Source organism: Gossypium raimondii, chromosome 2, assembly GCF_025698545.1.
Source record: "Gossypium raimondii isolate GPD5lz chromosome 2, ASM2569854v1, whole genome shotgun sequence".
In the NCBI taxonomy this organism is placed as follows: domain Eukaryota; kingdom Viridiplantae; phylum Streptophyta; class Magnoliopsida; order Malvales; family Malvaceae; genus Gossypium; species Gossypium raimondii.
In genome coordinates, this window is record NC_068566.1 from 32,387,496 (window position 1) to 32,413,012 (window position 25,517).

Consider the following 25,517-nt stretch of genomic DNA (forward strand, 5'->3'; position numbering starts at 1 on the left):
GGCAAAGGACTAATATAACCTTATTATATATGTTTTGTTTATTAATTATTAAAGGTTAAATAAGTAAATTAATAAATAATGCATAGTATAATAAAACAAAACATAAAACAAGCCATTATCATCTCTTTTGTTGGCGAATGTTGCAAAGAAAGAAAACATCCATGGCATTTAGGGTTTCGCACTTTACTAGCTTGATTAAGGTATGAAATTGTTTGGTTTTTGATAATTTTACGTTTTTGAGATCGTTGCTTTGAATACTTCAAAACCCATGTATTAATTTTGTGAATTGTTGATGATTTTGAAATGTGCCATTGATGAATGTTTGAGTTTTGTCATGTTAGTTGATGAAATATGAAATATATGTGTTAGATTAACATGTTTTGTCTTTAAATTTTAGTGAATTTGAGTAATTAGAGTTAAATTGTGAAAATAAATTTTTGAAGGACTAAAATATGAAATAAATGCAATGTGTGGACTTGTATGAGAACCATGAATATTCGGCTCTTGTGTGGTATGGGCAAATTTTGTGTATTTTGTGTTTTGTGCAAAAAGGACTAAATTGTAAAAAGTGCAAAATGTTACGGGCAAAATGGTAATTTTCCATTTATGTATTTTGGAACTTAATTGAATGTTTTGATGAATAAAAAGGTTAAATTTGATTATGTGTAGATCAAGAAACGAAGAAAACGAATTTGGATCAGGGAAAAACGAAAGTAATCGAATAGTCGATCGTGTCCGCTGATATCCGAGGTAAGTCTATTAGCAATTAAAATTTATTATGTTAATATTTACTCATGTATACTAATTGTATTTGGAGTTGAGCTATAATTAAAAGTATATTGATTGAGTAAATTTTGAAGTATGGATGATATTTATATATATAGAATGTTCGAATATAAAAGTATAATCTTGTATAGATTTATGGGTTGAAATAAAGGTAAGAAATGTATAAGAGTATAGTTGATATTCGAATAAGCATGTATATATATATGTATATATATAATGCTAGAATATATATATATATAAAAGTTATTGAAATTATTTAAAGTATGAATATTGCATAGGTATAAATTCTTGATTTTAATTAAAGAATTGTATAATATATATATATATGGTGCGAATATATATATATATATATATGTAGGCATATATATGTATAAACTCTTGGATTTATTTGAAGTTATGTAACCCATAATTGTAAGAGAAGTTTTAAATAGATATGTACATGTGAATTATAATTTATATATATATATGCTATATTTGAATAAGCATGCTTACATATATGTATATGTTCTTATAATGAATTTTAAGTATGAGTGTTATATATATATATAAATATAAATGTACATCTATTATATATTTGATGAGCTAAAATTTAAAAGTATATGTATTGAAATTAGGTATTGAATTATATATTGATATACATGGTTGATTGTATATATGTATATATATATATAGATTTGCATTGAATTAAAAGTATAAATTTTAAATGCTTGCATGATTCAAACATGGACTACCCATTTTCTTGAGATAGAGTTGAGATTGTGAATTATATATAAATGTTATGAATGTATGTTGCTATTAAGAAATATACGAGAAATCATCCTTGTATCGTGAAATTGAGATTTTCGGGCTAAGCGCCTAGGTGCTACGTCTTGGTGATTTGAATCGGGTTATAAACCTAGCAGGCTACGTGCCGGTGATTTGAATCGGGTTATAAACCTAGCAGGCTATGTGCCGGTGATTTGAATCGGGTTATAAACCTAGTAGGCTACGTGCCGGTGATTTGAATCGGGTTATAAACCTAGCAGGCTACGTGCCGGTGATTTGAATCAGGTTATAAACCTAGCAGGCTACGTGCCGGTGATCTGAATCAAGCTATAAGTCTAGCAGTCTATGTGCCGTTGAATCTGTTTTAATTAAGTGATTGTATACATTGAATATATATATGTATATGATTTGGTTATTTATATTGGATTAATATATGAACATCTGTTGCTATGTTTTTGAAGAGCATTTAAAAGCTCGAATCTTTGTGTCTGGTAAGTATATATATATATATCTATGCGTTCGGCATATGTGAACTAAAGTATATATACATATATGTGTGCATTCGGCAAGTGTGGCCGATAAGTATATTTGGAATATATATATATATATGCAATTAATGATGATGTATATAACTTAATTTTTATGTATATAATGATAATACAAGTGATCGTTAATATGTATTTTGGATATGCTATAAACTTACTGAGTTTTAGAAGCTTACTTTGATTGTTTTTGTTTATTTGTTTATAGATTTTGGAGACGCGTTACGAGTTCGGGGATCGTCAGCTTAGTCTATCACACTATCGACCGTTCTTGGTATTTTGTATATTTTGAACTCGAACCTATGGCATGTATAGTCTAGTTAATATGTTTAAATTATTTTTTTATATGTAAATATGAGCCATGCGAAAATGGCTTGTCTCTTTTCGTTTTGAATTTGGTATTAAAGAATATGTTTTAATGGTCTATTTCTTATGCTTAATTTCGGTTTAGTTAAAAATGGCTTGATCATTATGTTTAAACTTAGTTTTATATATATTCTAGGTTGAATGTTCAATGTGATTGATTTAAATGATTCGACTATGGCATAGGTCTATTTGTATAAATGATAATTAGTATGATTGATAGCTTGATTATATTTCTTGATTGGCTGTGTTTGTTCGGTAATGCCTTGTAATCCTAATACGGCAACGTATACGGGTTAAGGGTGTTACAGCCGGAGTCGAACTCGAGGCATTACTTTACTTAATTTTAAAATTCGGGGCATAAAACTTTACTTTTGAAATTAATTTCACTATTCACAACAAAGTTGTCCACATGCGCAGCAGTTACTAATTTAGTTATAACTCGAGCTACAAAATTAAAAATTTAAATCCATAAATTTTCCCTGAAACTAGACTCATATATCTTCTTACCATAACTTTTTCAGAATTTTTAGCTCAGTCAATTAGTACATTTTTTTAGTTAAATTCTCTCATGTTTCACCACTCGACTATCCTGACCTCTTGTCACTAAAAATAATCTTTCTCATTGTAGGATTTTCATATGGTATTCTCACTTGTTTTTAAAGAAAATAGACTCAATAAGGAATCTAGAAATACAAACTAAAACTCATAAACATTTTTGTAAAATTTTTAAAGATTTTCTAAACTTAGAATAGAGGACTCCAAAAACAGTTCTGATGCTGTCTCACTAAAATTCACATATCTTAAAATATAAAATTCATTTTGCTACATCATTATTTTTATATGAAAGTAGACTCAATAAGATTTAATTATATATATCATTCACCTTCTAATTCATTTTATACTATCCTAGGTGATTTTTCAAAGTCACGTTACTGTTGCTGCTTGAAATCTGTTTCTTTGCAAATTTTACTCTTTCATGATTTCTAAGCATGATTTACCACCTAAACATTTGTAACAACAAACACCTTCATACTTAGCCATTTTAACAACCATTCATCATAAAATACTTACATATCATTCTTTAGCAAAATCATAAATACAAACATTCAAAATAACTAAGTCCCTATACATGCCATAACCCAAACATGGTTCATCATAAAATACCGAGTTGTTGTCATTGATAGTGTGGACGATCTCTGACGTCTTTAAGTTCCTGAAAGTAGCTTTACAATACTATAAGAGAAAGAAAAATAAAATAAGTAAGCATAAGCTTAGTAAGTTTACTAGCAAATAAATAACAACATTTAACACAAATAATTAAACTCAAATGTCAAGATCTCTAGTTTTCTCTTTATTTAATCTCATTCTCGTTCTCTTGCTGGTTTACTTAGTTAACTCATGATCATAACTTATTCTTCTCTTGCTGAAACATTGAGTATCAATTGATAATATAGTAAGTTCTTAACTCTTATAACTCATCTGAGCTTGCCATTTATGCTTTTAAATGAACTTTTATTAACATGATTCGTTTACTAGCCCGTTGAGCCACGTTGGAATAATAAGGATACTTGGGTCTTTTCTGATAATAACATGCCAAAGCCATGTCCCAGACATGGTCTTATGGGGGACCTCTCATCTCGGTGCCAACGCCATGTCCCAGACATCTCATCTCGGTGCCAACGCCATGTCCCATACATGGTCTTACATGGGACCTCTCATAATCTCAATGATGCCAATGCCATGTCCCAGACGTGGTCTTACATGGGATCTCTTTACCCAAATGTCATAACATTTGTATCCAATACATTCCTCATGTTTCAACGGGGCCTTTTAACACTGATTCTCTGTCATCTCATACTTGAGTTAACATTAGATATTTTCATGAAATAAATATATAATTGCTGAAAAATAACAGCATTAATAATAATTATGAAAATATTGCATTTATTTACCGTAAACTTACCTTGGTACAAAATATGATCAAATCTAGCAATTTAGTCCTCAACCTTTTTCTTTCCCCTGTCTAACTCTGAATTTTGTTCTTTTTTATCTATAATAGAAAATTTAGCTTATTTAATACTCACATTCATCAAAACAGTCCTTAACTCAAACTTTGACAAAATTACATTTTTGCCCCTAAACTTTTGCATATTTACACTTTTTTCGAAAGCTCGAAAATTAAACTTCATCCCTTATTCTTATGTTTTATGACATGCTGAACATTTTTCCCTTCTATGGCAACATCAAATTCCCACTCTAACACTTACTTATGAACATTAGGTATTTTTACCGATTATGTCGTTTTACTCGTTTTCACTTAAAATCACTTAGAAAAAGTTGTTTAACATAATTTCAAGCTTCATATTCTACAATAAAACATCAAAATAAACACATTTCACCTATGGGTATTTTTCCAAATATGAACCCTAGGTTAAATTATTGCTAGAATAAGCTAAATTAAGCTACCAGGATCTCAAAAACGTAAAGAGCATTAAAAACGGGGCTTGGGATCACTTAATATGGAGCTTGGAAGCTTGAAAAACCCTAGCCCCTTGTGAAATTCGGCCATGGGGTTGAAGATGATCAAAAATTGACTTTTAATTTTGTTTTTAACTCATTTTAATAACTAAATGACTAAAATGCCCTTAATGAAAAACTTTGGAAACATGCCTAACCATGTCCATTTTTCTCCACAAACTTAACCAATGGTCTAATTACCATATAAATACCTCCAATTTAAAATTTCATAACAATTGGACACCTCTAACATGTAGAACTCAGCTTTTGCACTTTTTACAATTTAGTCCTTTTGACTAAATTGAGTGCCCAAACGTCAAAATTTTTGAACAAAATTTTCACAAAATATTTTCGTGAAATTGTAGGCCATAAAAATATAGTAAAAATAAATTTTTCCTCATCGAATTTGTGGTCCCGAAACCACTGTTCCGACTAGGCCCTAAATCGGGATGTTACAGCGGCAAATCATCACAAGACATGTTCCGGCCGAAGCGATAGATCGGAAATTCTTCCAAACAGAGTTTCAAAAGAAACATGCCGGGGAACTATATCTCAATGATAGAAAACATGAATTTCTTTTATTGAAGTAAGAATATTTATCTGTCGTGGATTATGAACGAGAATATATGCGACTCAGTAAGTACGCAACAGAACTTATTCCTACCAAAGAAGCCAACTTCAAACGTTTTCTTCATGGAATGCGAGATAAAATTAAAACTCAGCTAGTTGTGTTGAGAATAAAAGAGTTTATAGATTTATCTAAATGGGCAAAATTGCTAGAACAATCTCTGGGATTAAGTAAGAAATCAAAACCTTATGGTGTTACGGGAAAACATTTTTGGACTCCTAGTTCTCATTCAATACCAAAATGGAATAAAAAGGCTCGAGATTTCGAAAAGGCAACTACTAGATCATTAGCATCGAACAGAATGCGAGACCGTTAATCGATAGTTTCTATTGGGAGTGTAAAAGGGTCGAATAAAAGTTCTAAAATGCCAACCTGTGAGCATTATGGTAAGAAGCACTGGGGAAAATGTTGGAAATTGACAAAAGGGTTGTTTCCTTTATGGATCATTGGAGCATTTTGCTAGAGAGTGTTCGAAGAACGAAAATGATACATTAGACGATTCACAGAAAGCTATATCTAGAACTAAGAATCGAGGAACAAGTAGAGGTGGATCGATTTCGAGGGGTGGATCAAGAAAAAGGAATGAAATAGCTACTTATCAGCCTTAAGCTAGAGCGCCGACTCGTGCTTATGTGGTGCGTACACTTGATGAGGGAGATGCTACCGATATTGTAGCAGGTATTTTTCTATTATTCTCTACACCTACATATACCTTAATTGACCCTGGTTCTTCTCATTCATATGTTAGTTCTGATCTGATTGAATCTGGTAAAATGAAATCTAAGACGTCTAAAGTGGTTATGTCAGTATCTAGTCCGCTGGGTCAAACAATATTAGTTGATCAAGTCTATAAACGTTTTCCACTAAAAATTCAAAATTTGACATTTCCAGTAGATTTACTAATAATGCCTTTTGGTGATTTTGATGTAATTTTGGGTATGGATTGGTTAACTGAGCACGGGGTAGTTCTCGATTGTCGAAAGAAAAATTTTTCGATCCAAGATTTTAATAATAAGAAGATCAAAGTTAGTGGTATTAAAACGGGTGGTCTAACTCGGATTGTTTCGTCGATTCAAGCTGATAAGTTATTGAGGCAAGGTTGTGAAGCTCTTCTAGCTTATATTATTAACTCGAAGCTCGGGGATAGTGAAATCAGTAATATTAGGACTGTTTGTGAATCCCATGAAGTGTTTCCCGAGGAGTTTCCAAGATTACCACCTGATTGAGAGGTTGAGTTTGCGATCGAAGTATTTCCAGGTGCAACTCCAGTATCAATACCCCCTTATCGAATGGCACCAACTGAATTGAAGGAATTAAAAATTCAATTGCAAGATCTACTGGACCGCAGCTTTATACATCCTAGTATATCACCCTGGGGAGCTTCAGTTCTATTCGTTAAAAAAATATGGCTCAATGTGACTTTGTACTGACTATCGATAATTGAATAAGTTGACAATTAAGAATCGATACCCTCTTCCTTGTATCGATGACTTTTTTGATCAATTGAAAGAAGCTTCAATCTTTTCTAAGATTGAATTTAGATCGGGTTACTATCAGTTGAAAGTGAATGATAGTGACGTACCAAAACCTGCCTTCCGTACACGTTATGGCCATTAAGAATTTTTAGTGATGCCCTTTAGATTGACAAATGCTCCTGCGACATTCATGGATCTCATGAATCGCATCTTTCAGCCCTACCTAGATCAGTTTGTAGTAGTATTTATTAACGACATTTTGATCTACTCAAAATCGGATGTTGACTACGAACAACATTTTGGCTATCAAAAGTAGTATTTTTGGGGCATGTTCTTTCTGCGGATAGGATTCATGTTGATCAGAAAAATATTTAAGCCATAATTCAGTGGAAAGCACAGATGATTATGTCAAAAATTCTTAGTTTTCTGGGTTTAGCTGGTTACTACCAAAGATTCATTAACACATTTTCAAAGATAGCTTTGCCAATAACAAAACTATTACAAAAAAATGTACAATTCATTTGGAACGATCAATGCCAAGAAACTTTTGAGAGACTAAAGCAAATGTTGACTGAAACACCAATTCTGACTTTACTGGAATCATAAAAGGATTTTATGTTTTATAACGATGCCTCGTTGAGTAGGTTAGGTTGTGTTTTGATGCAAGAAGGTGAGGTAATTGCGTACACATCCTGATAGTTGAAAAAGCATGAACATAATTACCCAACTCACGATTTAGAGCTAGCTGGTGGGGTTTTTGCTCTAAAAATTTGAAGACACTACTTGTATGGTGAAATGTGTCATATTTTCACTGATCATAAAAGTCTTAAATACCTCCTAACTCAAATTTGTTAGGAGGTATTCTTTCTGCAACTACATATTGTAGTTCCAGTGTCTATCAAAGCATTTAGAGAATCTTTTTTTTATATTTAGAGAATATTTTTTATATTTTCTAAACTGGAATGTAACTTTAATATTTATTCCAACTTTTGATTTTTTTATCAATTGTTGAAGTTTGAATTTCTTCTATTCTAGTTTTTCTAGAATTACTACTGGGTTCAGTAGGAAATATAGGAATTTGAACAGTTTTAATTCCTATTGGTGTACTATTTGTACTAATATTATCCTCTTCTTCTTCTAGTTGAAAACTAGAGGGTAAAACTAAATTTTCGTTTGTATTGGTATCAGAGGTGTCGGTGTAACGGCTTTCTGGAGAAATAATATCGTAATATTCATTGTAAGTTTTTGTCTTTGATTTACATTTTTGTTTGTTTCACAATTATTTGTTTCAAAACCCATATATCTGTTATTCTGTATTCTTGTTGTCGTTGAGTCCAGGGAGGACGTTAGGCGTTGTGTGAAGATGATAAAGATAATAGACGGTCTTAGGTACCAGAAACAAATATTATGGAACAAATTGAGTGTCAATTTCAAGATAAAACTTGTAGTCATATTACGCATATAGGCTCTAGAAATGAAAACAACATTCATCTCTGAGTAAGGGTATAAATAGTCTTGTTGATATGACTTCTTTTTATTTTTCTAAGTTATATAATAAGGTCGGTTCTGTAGAAGTGAAAGTAAATAATTTAGGAGAAATTAAAATTTAGACTTAAAACATGAGTCTAAAGAAATATTAACTAATGTTAATAATAAATTAGATCAGTTATTATTAATAATAATATGGAGTCGATGTAGATTTTTGTCCATTATATTATAGTAATAGTAACATGATTTTAGCTTTATCTCAAGAAGAAAACACTTCTTCCGATGAGTCAACCTCATATCGTTAAAAATTATAAAAAACATAAAAACGTAAAAAGATAATAAACAACAAGAATATGATTTCAGTTCTATAAAACCCTTATAGAACATTGGAAAGAAAAATTTACTAATAGTAATGGTCAACTAGAAAGAGTTGAATATTTAAAATTAATAGAAGAACTTTATGAAAAACATAAAGATCCATTTAGTATGTTTAATTATCATATATGTTAAAATATGATGATACAGATAGTAGTAGTTCAAGTAATTCTGAAAACACAGAATTATTTAAAAAACAATCTGATGAAGAAAAAACTTCAACAGATCAGGATGAAGACATAAAAGTCTCTACTTATAATTCTGATGAAGAAAACACTTCATCTGAAGATGAAAATCTAGAAATTCCAAAACCCATGGATACTGAACCAACAGATCCTTATGGAAAAAGAAAAATAGAGTTAGATTGTCAAACAAATGACTATCTAATAGCTCTAGATCAAAATAAAACCAGATTTTAACTAATAAAATAGAAAACTTAACTATTAATGAGATAAATCGAAAATACGAAATATTATTAGGATGTAAGGTTTTAAGACCTAATACTCATCATAGGCATAAAAAGAAAAATATTATAATAATATGTTTTATGATAATAATAAGTTTTTTAGAAGAAAAACTTATAGAAAACTTAAAAATATTTTAAGTATGGATATAAGTCATATAGTCAAAAGTTTTTCTAACAAAAGAAAAGAATTTATAAAAAGAATTAAAAGTCTTGAAGAACAAGATTTATAAATATGTTATAAAAGGAAATAAATTCAAATAATGAAAAAATATTTTTATTAGAAAATTCTAGAAACACTAGAATTAAAAACTTAAAAGACAGTAATTCAACAGATGAAAATAGGAAAAATGATATAATTACATTTTCAAATTTTCAATTCAAAAATATTAAAATTACATTCCAGTTTAGAAAATATAAAAATATTCTCTAAATGCTTTGATAGACATTGAGCTACAATCAGAAGTTGCAGAAAGAATGCAATTCTGAGAAAATGGGAATTAATGAAAAACCCATAAAAATAATGGGAATAGATGGTAATAAAACCATTATAAAATATAAAGCTAAAATATACCAATCTACATAAACAATGTTAGATTTGTGATTCCTAAAATTGTATGTTTTCCTAACACGCAGTGAGATATATTATTAGGTAATAATTTTATATGTAGATATTTACATTTTACTATTGATAAAAATTCTATTTGGTTATCAGTAGAAAAAGATTTTGTAGAAATATCACTTGAAGAAAATAATAAGATTGTGTGTAAAAAAATTTTTACACCAATTAAATTATTAGATAATAAATAATTATTATGGATAGGGGTAAAAAACCTCTACAACCAGGTGAATGGACTTCCGTTCACAAAAAGTCCAATAAAGGGAATGCAGCAACAAATTCCAAAAAAGGATTTGTACCTGCGAATGTATCATTTTATCCTAATCAGGGATATTATGAACCATATCCAATGGTAAACCAACCAATTGGAACAAATGTTTTAAATTATCCAATGGTAAACCAACCAATTGGAACCTCTTTTTCATTAACTCCAAACATGGTGTGTCAATCACCAATGTCCCAAGATATGTATTTAGCATCACAAACCAGTTATGCTGAAGTTATCAAAAGATCAGAAAATTTGTTGAAAAAACAACGAATTGAAGAAGAAAAAGAAATTTCTAAAATTAAAGATTTTTATAATTCTGGTTTATCACCGAAAATTATGATATTATAAACGAGATATTGAAAACTCATATTTCAAATCAAAAGCCAATTTCAAAAAGCTCTTACCAGATTTTCAAAATTTTTAGTTGAAAAACAACCAAGGAAAGTGAATCGAGGATTTATTATTAAAATCTATTTTGTATAGAGATTGAGATGAATTCCAACTCTTTATAATGGATATTAAGGAGATAAACAATCTTCTTGATACCTTTCAATATTTTATTCGTAAAAGGAAAAATAATCTGTTATGAATAAAATGTTTAGAATATGTATTTACAATAAAGCTAGGAAAACTTTACCAGTTGAAATATTCACAAAAATAGATGAAGTAATTTGCAAACAGAAATTTAATTTCAAAAGGCTTTTTCGAATATTTTCTACAAACATATGTTTTATTGATTACTTAGATAAAAGTTTCATACTTTAAAATACTGATTAGATCATGAGCCATTTGATATAACCAATATTGAATGGGGTTTTACTAAGGAAGTAGTTGTACAAAACTTCTCTTTTAATCTTTTAAAAGACTTCCTGCTATAGTAAAACCGGTTTTACAAAACATCATAAACAATGATGATTTCTTTTACTATTTTCATATTGAAATTATTAGTTTAATTGGTATAGCTGAAAAAGAAAGATTTTATCAGCCATATCAAATTTGGGTCATTAAAAAGATGATTTGAACTCCTCAATTATCTGCTGTCAATGAAAACAAAGAACATTTGGCAAAAACCATTGACGAATGTTATAATAATTTTGATAATTATCAAATCCAAATAGGAATTGATTTATTATCACAAGCCCGTTATCTTCTCCATGATGAAGTTTATAAATTATGGACGGATGGAAGAAGGATACTGGCATATCCTAATGGAAACATCCAGGAGGATAGAGATGAGGAATCTTTGAAGCTGTTAAAAAAGATAGCTGACATGGAAATAGAAGAATTTCCATCTCATATTATAAAAAATATAAAAAATACATGGGAGACTTGGAATTCACCACCAAGACTTTCATTAGATTCTTTACATCTAGATGAGATTGAAGAAATGAATCTCAACAATATGCAAGAAAGTTGAAGTCAACAAAGATGGCAACCTGAAAGAAAGGAAATCCACATACCAACAACAAATTTAAGACTTTTATGATCAGAGAAAATATGACACTTAAATAACAATACTTATTACTTAATTTATGCTTAACTTGTTTAGCAGGTTTACTTTGCAAACAATATAAAGTTTTCTTTCTCTTGCAAAGTTTATCCTATTTCCTATAGAATCTAAATTTTCTATCGGAAGACCGGATGTTTTCTTGTGCTTTTTAAATAAGATATATATTTGTTTATACATATCTCATTCCAAGATGGGGTAGTTTATGAAAATATTAGTTTTCCAAAATTCTATATTGTACTAAAATACTAGAAAATGAGTGGAAATTTGGATGTAAACAAATATATCCTAATACTTATAAAAAACGTAAAAATATAAATTAAGAAAATGGAAACTAGGTAATAAAAATTTTCTAGTATAAGTCAAAAGGTGGTTAGGAAAATACTTCTAAACCAAATAAACAAATTTGTAAATGTTTCATATGTGATGAAGAAGGTCACATAGCTAGTAATTGTCCTAATAAAGGAAAAATGCTAGGAAAATGATAAAAAGTCTTGAAGAACAAGATTTAGAAATATGTTTTAAAAGGAAATAAATCTCAAGAAATATTATATGAGTTAATATCAAAAGCAGACTCGATAATAATGAAGAATATATATTTATGTTTAATATATGAAGTAGTTCTAATAATCAATTAGAAGAAATTCCTAATTCGAAAAACAAGATATTAAATTAGGTAATCTAATTGGAAAAGAAAAAGACTTTTCGATGAAATGATAGAAAAGATTAATAAAATCATATTTCTAAAGAAGAAATATATAAGATCTCTAAGTTTAAAATATGGACTTAGAGACATATAGAAAAAATTAGCGGTAACACAGTCGCTAAGGATACAAGAGGAGGATTAACAGAAATCCCTCTCTTTACTAAAGATAAAATCAAGAGGATTAAAAATAAATATCCTCAGGTCAGATATATACATTTAGGTATAATCATGATTACTATTAGAGCCTTATTTAGGAGAGGTCATGATATTCCTATAATAGCGGTTCTTTTAGATAAAAGATTTGAAAATCCAATAAAAGCACTTATTGGAGGAATTCAATCTAATTTACATACAGGCGTAATAGGATTTAAAGTTAAACCAAATTACCTTATTTCCATTACAGACCCTCTAATAGAAGAGTGTCTTTGCCTTAGGATTCAGACAAAAACTTCTGAAATTAATGATTTAACAGAAGATCTAGCAATCAGTTGGACTTCTATTAATGAATATACGAATACGGCAGAAGTAGAAATAAAAGAGATTAATAACAAAATTATTGAACTCTTTGAACCAAATAGGTTTACTACTGAAATACAGCCGAAATTATTAGATTTAAGAGATCTATCAATACCAAGAGATTGGATGATGGAAAGAATTAATAGTACTAGTACTTCTAAACCAGTAAGTAATATTGAATATATGTCGTCTGCAGTAGCATTGTATTTTAAAAATAATTGTATAACCAATACAAACAAAAATTTAGTTTTACCTCTAGTTCTCAACTAGAAGAAGAAGAGGATAATATTAGTACAAATAGTACACCAATAGGAATTAAACTGCATTCAAATTTCCATATTTCCTCATGAACCCAATGAGTTGTTCTAGAAAAACTAGAATGGAAGAAATTCAAGCTTCAACAATTGATAAAAATCAAAAGTTGGAATAAATATTAAAGTTATATTCAGGTTTAGAAAATATAAAAAATATTTTCTAAATGCTTTGATAGACACTAGAGCTACAATCAGAAGTTGAGAAAAATACAATTCTTGTAGAAAATGGGAATTAATGAAAACCCATAAAAATAATGGGAATAGATGGTAATAAAACCATTATAAAATATAAAGCTAAAATATACCAATCTACATAAACAATGTTAGATTTGTGATTCCTAAAATAGTATGTTTTCCTAACATGCAGGGAGATATATTATTAGGTAATAATTTTATATGTAGATATTTACCTTTTATTATTGATAAAAATTCTATTTGGTTATCAGTAGAAAAAACTAATAGTCCACATTCTAGTCCAGCCTTTTTGGTTAGAAACCATGCTGAGATAAAAAGAGGAAAAGCTAGTTTGGTAATTAATTATAAAAGATTAAATCAAAATAGTATTTTTGATGGATATTTTATTCCTAGAAAAGAGGTTTTGATTAATCAGGCTAAACATGCCAAATATTTTAGTAAGTTTGATTGTAAATCAGGATTTTGGCAAATCATGCTAACCGATGAATCTAAACCATTAACAGCATTTAGTGCTCCTAATGGACATTATCAATGGAGAGCAATGCCATCTGGATTATGTAATGCTCCACAAAATTTTCAAAGATGGATGGATTCCATTTTTAATAAGTATAAAAGATTTTGTGTGGTATATATAGATGATCTCTTAGTCTTTTCAGAAACACTAGAAAAGCATAAAAAACATCTAAATATTATTTCTCAAGAATTCCTAAAACATTGAATCATATTAAGCCCTAAAAAATAGAGCTAGAGAAAGCAGAGATAGAATTTTAGGATTAAAATTATCTGCGGATGGTCTTAAACTCCAAGATCATATTATTGTAAAAATAAAAGAATTTCTGAAAAGATTGAAGACAAAAACAGCTACAACAATTTTTGGGAATTGTTAATTATGGAAGAAATTTCTTTTATAACTTATCTGAAAAAATAGGTGAGTTATATGAAAAATTAAAAAGGATATATCTTTTAGTTGGTCTAAACAAGACTCGAAATAATAAAAATTTGAAATTTGAAATAACTCGAATCCTAAAGTTTATCTACCTAAATAAGGTGATAAATTAATTTTAGAAACCGATGCATCATAAAACCATTGGGGATGTATTTTAAAAGCTAAAGCCATTAATAATGAAGAATTAATATGTGGTTATAGTTATGGAAAATTCAAACCAAATGAGGTTAATTATGTTATATATGAAAAGAACTTTTAGCTATTAAAAGGGAATAAAACTTTCCTTATATATTTAGCACCTGAAAAATTTATCATAAAACTAATAATCAGTGTTAAACAATTCTTTACTAATAATAGTTTAGAAATTGTACCAAGAAGGATTAGATGGTACAATGAATTATGTACTTTTGATTTTGAAATTATATATATAAAAAGTGCTGAGAATATTCTTGCTGATTATTTGAGCAGGCTTTTTCATGGATAGAGGTAAAAAGCCTTTAAAAGAAATTGTAGGTGAATGGACTACCGTTCACAAAAAACCCAATAAAGGGAATGTTGCAACAAACTCCAAAAAAGGATTTGCAACTGCGCATGTATCATTTTATCCTAATCAGGGATATTATGAACCATATCTAATGGTAAACCAACCAATTGGAACAAATGTTTTAAATTATCCAATGGTAAACCAACCAATTGGAACCTTTTTTTCATTAACTCCAAACATGGTGTGTCAATCACCAATGTCCCAAGATATGTATTTAGCATCACAAACCAGTTATGCTGAAGTTATCAAAGGATCAGAAAATTTGTTGAAAAAAAAAACAAATTGAAGAAGAAAAAGAAATTTCTAAAATTAAAGATTTTTATAATCCTGGTTTATCACCAGAAAATTATGATATTATAAACGAGATATGGAAAACCCATATTTCAAATCAAAGAGCCAATTTCAGAAGAGCTCTTACCAGATTTTCACAATTTTTAGTTGAAAAAACAACTAAGGAAAGTGAATCTGAGGATTTATTATTAAAATCTATTTTATATAGAGATTGAGATGAATTCCAACTCTTTATGATGGATATTAAGGAGATAAACAATCTTCTTGATACCTTTCAATATTTTATTCGTAAAGGAAAAATACTACTTGTATTTGAAGACACTACTTGTATTAAATACCTTCTAACTCAAAAGGAGTTGAATTTAAGATAACGTCGTTGGATCGAGCTTTTGAAAGATTATGGCTATGTTATAGATCACCATTCTGGCACTATAGCAAAACAGGTTTTTAGCGGCATTTATAGCGGCGCTTGAACCAAAAATACTGCAAAAGTTGTACATTAGTGGCGCTAGTATGAAAACGCCGCAAAAGGTTAGAGCTATAGCGGATTTTATGACAAAAACGCCGCAAAAGGTCAAGCACTAGCGGCGTTTCTGAAACAAAAGTCACTATAGGTCAAGCATTAGCAGCGCTTTTTGAAAAATGCCGCTATAAATCGAGCATTAGCGGCTCTTTTTGAAAAACGCTGCTATAGATCATGTATTAGCGGCGTTTCTCGAAAAACGCCGCAATAATCGAGTATTAGCGGTGCTTTTCGGAAAACACCGCAAAAAATTTAAGCAAAACACGTCGTTTGTTGTTGAGCTTTAGTGGCATTAGTGGCACTTTTTAAAAAATGCCGTAATAGATCGAGCATTACGACGCTTTTAAAAAATGCCGCAATAGATCGAGAATTAGCTGTGCTTTGTCAAAAACACGTCTATAGATCGAGCATTAGCGACACTTTTCAGAAAAATACCGCAAAAAATTGAGCAAAACGATGTCGTTTGTTTTTGAGCTTTAGTTGCATTAGCGGCGGTTGTTGAAAAACGCCGCTATAGATCGAGCATTAGCGGCACTTTTCGCAAAATGCCGCAAAAAAGTTGAGAAAACGACGTCGTTTCTTGTTGAGCTTTAGTGGCATTAGCGGCGTAAAAAAATCATTTTATTTTAAGGTTTAGGGTTTAATATTTAAGGTTTAATGTCTATGGTTTAAGGTTTTAAGGTTTATGATATAATATTTATTATTTTGGGATTAGAGTTTTGAGTTTAGGGTTTATAGTTTAGAGTTTGTGGTTTGGGGTTTATTATTTTATAATTAAGGTCTTAATATTGTTCAGGGTTTTAGGGTTTAAGGGTTAGGGTTTTTGATAAATGACAAAAAAAATCAATTTATTTTAGTGTTTAGGTAAGCAATAAGATTATTTTTTAATTACTTTTATCACTTGTAATATATATTTAGGGTTTAGTGTGTAGGTTTGTGGTTTGGGTTTTAAGGTTTAAGATTTATGATTTAATGTTGAGTTTAGTGTTTATAGTTTAGGGATAGGTTTATGGTTTAGTGTTCATAGTTTGGGTGTCTCGATTTTATTTATTTATTCATTTATCTCTTTTTCTTGTTTTTGTTTATCATTGAAAGAAAATAAAAGAGGAAAAAAAACAACAACAACAACGTTCTAATAAACTGGAAGAAGAGATGGCAAAATCGTCGAAGCTGGCGTCGTCCGATGTAGAACTGTACAATGGTTCGAGTTCATCAAAAGACGAGCGAATGAACGCCCAGGTCAACGGCGAAGAAGACGATGAGGAGGAGATTGAAGCTGTTGCTCGCTCCGTTGACACCTTCGACGAAGATGATGACATCGTCCCTGAAGAAATCGTCGATGATGTTGATGATGTAATTTTACGATTCTGACACTCTTCAGCTTTCTCCTTTTACTTTGCTTTCAAATTTTTACGATTTTGGCTGTCGGACTTAGCTGTTTACTTTCTATTTGTTTCTAGGGTTCACTAATGATTGTAAAATTTTATTTCTAAGCCTTTAGTTTTCATGTTTTAGTATATATTTTGCTTCTAGGGTTTTAGTAAGTTGCTGGCAAGCTTAATTTGCACTTTTATTGTTTGTTTCTAGGATTTTATGATTGTTATTTTTGTTTAGGATGAGTATAACGGGGCTAATCCAGAAATTAGTAAGCGAGAGAAGGAGAGGCTGAAAGAAATGCAGAAACTAAAGAAGCAGAAGATTCAGGAAATACTGGATACTCAAAATGCTGCCATTGACGCTGATATGGTCCGTATTCTGGGGAAAAGTTTGTATTCTATTCATTTTAAGTGTAATTTATGGTTTGCTAATGTTTGATTTAATGACAGAATAATAAGGGAAAGGGGCGGTTGAAGTATCTTTTGCAGCAGACCGAGTTGTTTTCTCATTTTGCTAAAGGTGACCCAAATTCATCACAATAGAAGGTGAAAGGAAGGTATGCATTTTTTCTTTTACGCTAAAGATGTTGAAATACTTGATTCTCATGTTTTTGTTGTTTCCATGATATTACTGGTTGTAAGTGATGGATTCTTTCAATTGGTTTTTAATGACTTGTTTGGAGTATTGGAATTGTTTTAAGGTCTAATGGTTTTGATTTCGATTAAGTTTTTTTTTTTTTTGATTTAGAAAGTGGAACTTGCTTCCAAGGAGAAAAGTAAGGCATCTGCTGTTGCAGTCAATGCTGAGATTCGTCGAACCAAGGCTCGATTACTTGAGGAGGTCCCTAAGCTGCAGAGATTGGCTGTTAAGAAGGTTAACTTTTTTCCTTCTCTTTTACAATTTCCCAAATTTTTTAACAATTTATTGTAAATGTGAGCTCGTTTAACTATTCATACATTCATAATGTTGTTCAAGCAAACAGATTGACATTTTTTTTACTATAATGTATTTTTTTTACATATTTAGAGGTATTTGGAATATGCTATTTTGGACTTGGACAATTGACTAGTTTGGACTTCCATTGTGATAGAGTTTGGATTCATTTACAGGTTAAAGGGATTTCAACTGAAGAGATGGCTGCTCGTAATGATCAGGTCCTTGCATTGCCGGACAGGATTCAAGCTATACCTGATGGAACTGCTGCTACTAAACAAACTGGAGGCTAGATGTCTTCATCACCTTCAACTTCTAGTACTGCAATTAAATTTGATTCAGGTGATCTTTAACTCCATTGAAATTTCTTGTTAAATTTATTGAGATTGTATGGATGGAGACTTTATGTTTAGCTGTTTCCTAACCTGTTAAACTTGCCAGTGTCTAGATTTAAATCTTTATTTCTACCATTTTGACTAAAAATGCCATCATTTTTCCATTTGCTTTTTGTTGTTGGGTAGGGTGGAATGGTTTGTTTATATTTGGTAGAACCTTCCATAATGATTGAAGAACATTGCTTTGTCTTTCAATTAGCTAATGCAAATATGAGAGGGAAAGTTGGGAAAAAAATGGATCAAGAACAAGATTTGATTCAAAGATAAGGGAGAAAAATTTGGAATTAAAGATGGAGAAATAGAAATAAGAGTAGGAACCCAACTAAAAGGTGGCGAGAGTGAGCATTTGAGTGCTTTTTCTAATATATTAAAAACTATTGTAATTCATATTTTATAGCTTCAAAAATAATAAAGCGATGAGGTTGCTTAGCTTATGCTCATATCTGCAAGACTGTTGTTCATTCTTTGTTACCATCAGACTGCTTGCAGCAAGAAATTCTCAATCTTATAGTTTATAATGCATGGCTTATTAGTAATTCCTTTATGATTTGTGGAACTTTTATGTCTGGAAGATCTTATTTTTTCCGTTGTACTTACATAATCATATTGGTCATAGATGAGCGTTTTGACAACAAATACTTTCAAGAATTTGAGCAGTCAAGTCAGTTCAGGCAGGACTATGAAATGAGGAAAATGAAGCAGGCATGTCAAACTTGTTTGGGACCTATTCTTTATGAACATTTTTCTCTATTGGAAGGTATCTTGGTTGACTTTTACCTGTATACACCACATTTCTTTAGCTATGATTTACCTTTTATTGCTTTTGACATCCATGCAAGACCAGGGTTTGGATATGATTTCAGAAGTTTTGGATACTTTAAAGAACATGGCTCATGATATGAATGAGGTAAAGCTGACCAAGCGTCATTTATAATTACAAATATTTGTTATGAAGTATTTTTTTTTGAGTAATTGTAACATTCATGCCATTTACTTAATTGTATGCTATGGTGTCTGCAGGAACTAGATAGGCAAGTTCCTTTGATGGATGAAATTAACACCAAGGTGAACATTATAACCATCGTCTTGTTATACATCGTAGAAACTGCTTATAGATTACAAAATTGCAGTATATATATTCTGTTTCTTACACATTTGCAGGTGGACAAGGCAGCTGCTGACTTTAAGAATACCAATGTTAGACTTAAAGATACTGTCACACAGGTGATCAATTATAACTTTATTAAGTGCAGATTCCCATGCATTTCATCTTTATTCACTTCTTTGCTGGATGTAACATAAGTTATTGGTTTGCTCTAGTTAAGGTCCAGTCGAAATTTCTGTATTGATATCGTATTGTTGTGCATAGTTCTGGGAATAGCTGCCTATTTGTACAAGTAAGATTCTATCTCATGCCTTCATTTAAAAAAGCTACAACTTAAAGCGGAGGCAACAGCGAGGGAAGCAGAGCAGAGCAGAGCAGAAAGTACGACGCACTCTAGCTAGCTATAGCTTCAGAATATGATGAAGATGTTTCAGCAGTCGCAAAATCCGCCATCTTAGACATTTGTTTTCTTATTGTAAGAATATTTTTAACATTGTAACTTTTAACATTATTGTAAGAATATTTTGAATTATACTTTAGTTATCAATTTATATCATATATCTTTCTTTGAATTTGAAGTATCGTTTAGATTTGCTGTTAAAGAACGGTACTTTTAGCGACGTTTGTGATAAAAACGCCACTAAAGATCATGTTCTTTAGCGGCGTTTGTGAAAAAAAAGTCACTAAAAGTCATTCTCTATAGCGGCGTTTGTGATAAAAGCGCCGCTAAAGGTTAAGTTCTTTAGCAACATTTGTGGGTAAAGCGCCACTAAAGGTCATGTTTTATAGCAGCATTTTTTTCACATAAATGCCGCAAAATTTAGCGGCGTTGCCTATAGCGGTGTTTTTTACGGCGCTTAAAAGTGCCACTATAGGCCTAAAAAAACGTTGCTAAAAGTCTGTTTTGCTACAGTGTGGTAAAGCTAATATCATCACGGATGTGTTTAGTAGGAAAGCGGTAGCCGAGTTACAAGCAATGTTCACTCAACTAAGTATTAACAGCGACGGCAGTTTAATGGTCGAGTTGAGAATTAAACTCGTATTACTTGATCAGATTAGAGAAGTACAAATAACAGACATTAAATTGTCAGAAAAGAGAAAAATGGTTCAAGATGGCTTAATTGAAAATTTCAAAATTGATGGTCGGGATTGTTTAAGATTTCGTGATCGAATATGTGTTTCAAATGTTGTTGAATTAAAAGAATTACTATTACGCGAAGCTCACGATAGTCTTTTTTCTCTACACCCTGGTGGAACAAAAATGTATCGCAAACCTGCGAGAGTCGTATTGGTGGCCTGGCATGAAAAGAGAAATAGTTGAATTCTTATCTAGGTGTCTAACCTGTCAATGAGTCAAGGCGAAACATCAGGTCCCCATCAGATGCTTCAGCCTATTTCTATTCCTCAATGGAAATGAGAGCGCATAACGATGGATTTCGTAATCAGATTACCATTATCCCCAAATAAGAAAAATGTTGTTTGGGTGATAGTTGATCATTTCACAAAGTTGGCTCATTTTATTGCAGTCAGAATGGATTGGTCATTACAAAAGCTAGCTGAAGTCTATATTCGAGAAATCGTTAGATTACACAGCATACCTATGTCAATTATCTCTGGTTGGGACTCCCGATTCGCTTCAAGGTTTTAAAAACAATTGCACGAGTTACTTGGTACGAGGCTAAATTTTAGCACGGCTTTTCACCCTCAGACGAACGAACAATCTGGACATGTTGTTCAGATTCTGGAATATATGCTTCGAGCCTGTGTGATTGACTTTAAATTGGGTTGGGAATGTTATTTACCTCTAGCCGAGTTCGTGTATAATAATAGTTTCCAATCAAACATTCAAATGGGTCCATACGAAGCTTTATATGGTCGAAGATGTAGAACACCTATATGCTGGTCTGAGTTGGGTGAGAAGAAAGTGGTTGAGGTAGAATTGGTCCAAGAAACAGAAAATATGGTTAACATTATTCGAGACAGATTAAAAGCAACTTTCGATAGATAGAAATCCTTCATAGATTTGAAACGTCACGACATTGAATACTCAGCGGGTGATAAGGTCTTTTTATGAATGTCCCGTGGGAGAAAGTATTGCGTTTCGGATGAAAAGGGAAATTGAACCCTTGTTTTATAGGTCCATATGAGATCACTAAAAGATTTAGACCTGTTGCATATCGATTAGCATTACTAGTAGAGCTACAGAAAATTCATAATGTTTTCCACGTATCGATGCTTAGAAGATATCGGTCGAATCCGTTTCATGTCATATCGGCAAAAGAAATTAAAATTCAACCTGATTTGACATATGAAGAAGAATCGATTGAGATTTTAGCTCGTGAGGTGAAAGAGTTACATAACAAGCGAGTCCTTCTAGTGAAAGTTCTTTGGCGTAGTCATAACATCAGTCGGAGGAAACGATGAAATCACAATATCCCCACCTCTTTTCAAGTAAATTTTGAGGATGAAATTCTTGTAAGGGAGGGAGATTTGTAACTATGCGAAAGTTAGGGGTGTCGGAAAAGTAATTTCAGAAACTTCATTTTCGTAAATTGGGTTGATAAATAATTCTATTAAATAATTACGAAATTAGTTTGGTAATAAATCAAAATTTGGGTAGGTAATTTTGTAAAATTAAAGTTTAGATTAAGTGCAAAGATTAAATTAAATGATAAAGGTAGGAATTTACACTAAATTATAAAGTGAGACTAGGGTGAAGGACTGTTTAAATAAATAGATCATTATGTATATGAGTTTGTTAGTGGAAAGATTATTATTGATATTTAATTAGTAATAAACCATGTTTTGAGAATAGAAAAGAAATAATAATAATAATAATAATAATAATAATAATAATAATAATAATAGATAAGAAGCATTAAGATAGTGGAAAGTGATAGAAAAATAGAAAGTGACCTTCATCCTGTTTGCATGTCGAAATTGAGAAGGAAGATAGCTTCATTCGGCCATTGTTTTTCTTACCTTTGAAGTTCCAATTGGTTAGTAAATTTTAGTTGAATTTTATGTTTTTGGAGCCTTGAGATCATAAGCTAAATTGGCCATGTAAATTTTTTTGGAATTGTTAATGTGGTGGAAAAGGTCATCTTTATGATAGTTGAGTTTATGAAATGTTTTGGTTGAATTGGGGGTTAAATTGTTTATTTAAGTGAAGTTTAGGGACTGTTTTGGAGGTTGTTCTTTGTGTTGGAAATTGAGTTGAGATACTAAGTTTAATGAGTAATTAAAAATATTTTATATTATGGGTTTTTGCTAGTATTAACTTTTAAGAAGTTAAATACTATAATTTTATTTAGCATGGTGTTAATTTATTAATTTCAAGAATTTAGGATTTTAATGAATCATATGTATATTGGTTAGCTATGGAAATGTAAAGATATGATTAAGTTAAATTTTGATGTTAATGATTGAATGTGGTCAAATTTTATATTTAGTGTTGGTGATTAGATTGCACAAGTGATAAAATGTTGGGATGATTTTTGTAATAGATAGTGGAAGGATTTAATTGTATAAATGCATTTATTTAAGCGATGAAATAGTATTAATTGAATGAAATTCTAAACATAAATCAAGGAACAAATCGACCGGACGTGAACCATGGAAAAACTAAAATAACAGAGTAGTTATCGGACTCACTATTATGACTGTTTGTTAAGGTAAGTTCGTATTCACTGAACTCGAACTTTATAAATTGTTTTAATTAATCTAGTTACTACTTGATGTCTTATTATATCTCTAATGTAATTGTTAATTTAATTGAATGAAAGTTTATGGATGTATATGTTAATTCAATTAAATGGAATTTTATAGAAATATATGTATTTAGAAAAAAAACGTGATATTGAGTGATGAAAAATAATATTATGGAATTGCAGATGAACAACTATAGTCCGTTATCCGACTAGTGCTGGGCACAACTATCGTCGGATATCCAACTAGCGCTAGGCGCAATAATTTGTTGACTCGTTCAACTAGTGTCGGACATAACTATCGTCGGTTATTTGACTAACGCTTGGCGCAATAACTTGTCGACTCGTTCGACTAGTGCTGGGCACACAAATGATCTTGTCGAGTTAAATGACTAGCGTTGGGCACAAAACTTTATTCACGGTCTAACCGTTAGGCACCGGGTGTCATTTGTTGGATTATATATTTTGGTAAGGTATAATACTTCATGAGATGACTTATATGTTGTGAAATGTAGACTTCTGGTTAATAGTTGAAAGTGGAATCCATTAAGATCATAAGTTGCTTACTTTTTGAATTTTTACTTGACTGGAGGTTAGGCATTACTTTTGTTCTACGTCTCAGCATCCACGACAAATCCCGTACTCAAAGTTGGTGATGTATTTCTTTTTGAGTCTTTGCATGTACCTAGGATGTCTATACTAAGATAAAGCCCTTTTGTTTAACAAATCCTAGAGAACGTAGTCATATAAGTTCTAAATGATTGTAAATAAATGTTTAGAGTTGTTATGTAAATGCTTCCACTTAATTTTTGCTTTAATGATTTGGTCATTTTGGTATTATACTTGAGGTGCTTGATTAGTAAATGAATAAAGTTTATCCATTGAGCCTCTTTGGTTGATAATTGGTTGGGAGTGATTAGTATAGGTTATGTTTTTACCATACTCAATTATTTGAATGTTTGAACTTTATTTGAGGTATCTATGTATGGTATATTAATTGTTGATAGATGAATTAAATGTGGTGTTAATGAGGGCACATTGGTTAGGCACTTAAGATGGTTGTTTTGATATGTTTTTTAGCATGTTTAATTGTGTTTTGATGTTGTTTAGGTTCTTTTTAAAATGAGTTTAAGTAGGATGAATGGTTATGCATGTAATGAATTTGAAATAGCTTGGTTTTAGGTAAATTTGGGTCCATACGGCTTGAGACACGGGTGTGTGACTCAGTCGTGTGAGGCACACGGCCTGGCGGCAGGGTCATGTGTCATCTGATGATTTTCTTAGGTTGTAAGTCAGTAAGTTACGCGGCCTAACACACGACTTGACACATGGGCATGTGGGGTAACTCAGAGAGTTATACGGTCTGGCACACGGGCGTGTGACCCTACTTAGAAAGTTACACTGGTGAGGACACGAGTTCCTAGTTCGAAGGTTACACGGCCTGGGACACGGGCGTGTGTCTCAGCCATGTGACCCCTGTTTTGCAAAATTTTTGCATGTTTTTCTAAGTTTTCCAAACTGTTTTAAGTTGGTCCCGATTTACTTCTAAGATATTTTTAGGGCTTCGAAGGCCCGATTTAGGGACGATGTGTATGTAAATGATTGGTTTATGATGTGATTATATTTTTGAATGACATTAAGTTTAAATGTTTTCGATTGTACGATAATACTCTATAACCTTAATCTAGCGACGGATATGGGTTAGGGGTGTTACATTGGACATGACCTCCTTTGTTGGGTCTTTAGAAAGCTCTTCAAAATTATTCTCCAACTAGTTGATCGATACCTGACCCCCATCAAACATGTTCAGGACCTTCCCTAGCATTACTTTGCAGAGGTCCACTTTATTGGGAACGATCATTGATCCCGTGATGACTAACCCATCCACCAGTAGATCGAGTTGTAACGCTACATCCTCGAGTGTGATTGTACACTCGCTGCATAGAAAGTGAAAAGTATGTTTCGAGCCTTCATCTTTTCACCAGCGCACTAATTAGTGTAGGATCAAGTTTGCAACCCCCGAGCATGCGAGACGTATGCAAGAATCCAACCTCTTGTAAGTAGCCACGAATTTGAGGGATCAGAGGCTTTCCCATATTATGTATGAACCCCTCCAAAACACTATCAACCACCTATTTATAACATAAAATAATTATTTCAAATTAT

At 31.2% G+C, this 25,517-nt stretch overlaps 1 long non-coding RNA gene and 1 pseudogene across 1 annotated transcript; both read left to right on the forward strand.

Annotated features, from left to right (window-relative positions):
• The first annotated feature begins 667 nt into the window (after positions 1 to 667).
• Positions 668 to 2,573, forward strand: LOC128034700 (uncharacterized). The gene is made up of 2 exons (XR_008190860.1): positions 668 to 750; positions 2,302 to 2,573. It is a non-coding gene; the product is annotated as an uncharacterized LOC128034700 (long non-coding RNA).
• Positions 2,574 to 16,986: 14,413 nt separating this feature from the next.
• LOC105789631 (syntaxin-71-like) lies at positions 16,987 to 20,216 on the forward strand (annotated as a pseudogene).
• Positions 20,217 to 25,517: the final 5,301 nt, after the last annotated feature.